Genomic DNA, 566 nt, shown 5'->3' with positions numbered 1-566 from the left:
AGATTGTTTGGAAAGCTAAGTCTTCCCTCTTAATGAGTAAAGGTTTTTGCCTTGTTTAAAATTTTTGAGTCATCATTTTGGCTAAGATAAATGACTTATGGTAATCTGAAATTTTATTTCATAATATCAAGTGTTTTAAACCTTTAACATATTTCACAGACTTCCCAAATTGAACTTCAGTTTCGAGGTTGTCTTTTCCAATCCCTAACTTTTGGGTGCTACAGAGGCCCCTGGAGCATCCAAAAGAGAGGTAAACAGGGTTATTTGACACGTTTAGTTATATGGGATTGCCAAAATAATGTTTAATCCTCTTCAGGTTATATTTTAGTGAATAATATTAACATATGTTCCAAAATTGCATGGGATTTCTAAAATTCTAATGTCTGAGTATATGCTAGCAATCACAATTAAGGTTACTATGTTAAGCTATTGTCAACCACAGAAATAACCAAATTCCTTTGTCAATTGTGTTTTTGACCCTAACAACCTTAAGGAAATTTTGTCATTCACAGACAATTGTTGTCTTGCTTTTATCCTTTTCAAAAGATGGTTTATAATCAGCTATA

The sequence above is a fragment of the Cebus imitator genome, unplaced genomic scaffold, assembly GCF_001604975.1.
Source record: "Cebus imitator isolate Cc_AM_T3 unplaced genomic scaffold, Cebus_imitator-1.0 Scaffold256, whole genome shotgun sequence".
Taxonomy (NCBI): domain Eukaryota; kingdom Metazoa; phylum Chordata; class Mammalia; order Primates; family Cebidae; genus Cebus; species Cebus imitator.
This window is presented reverse-complemented; position numbering follows the sequence as displayed.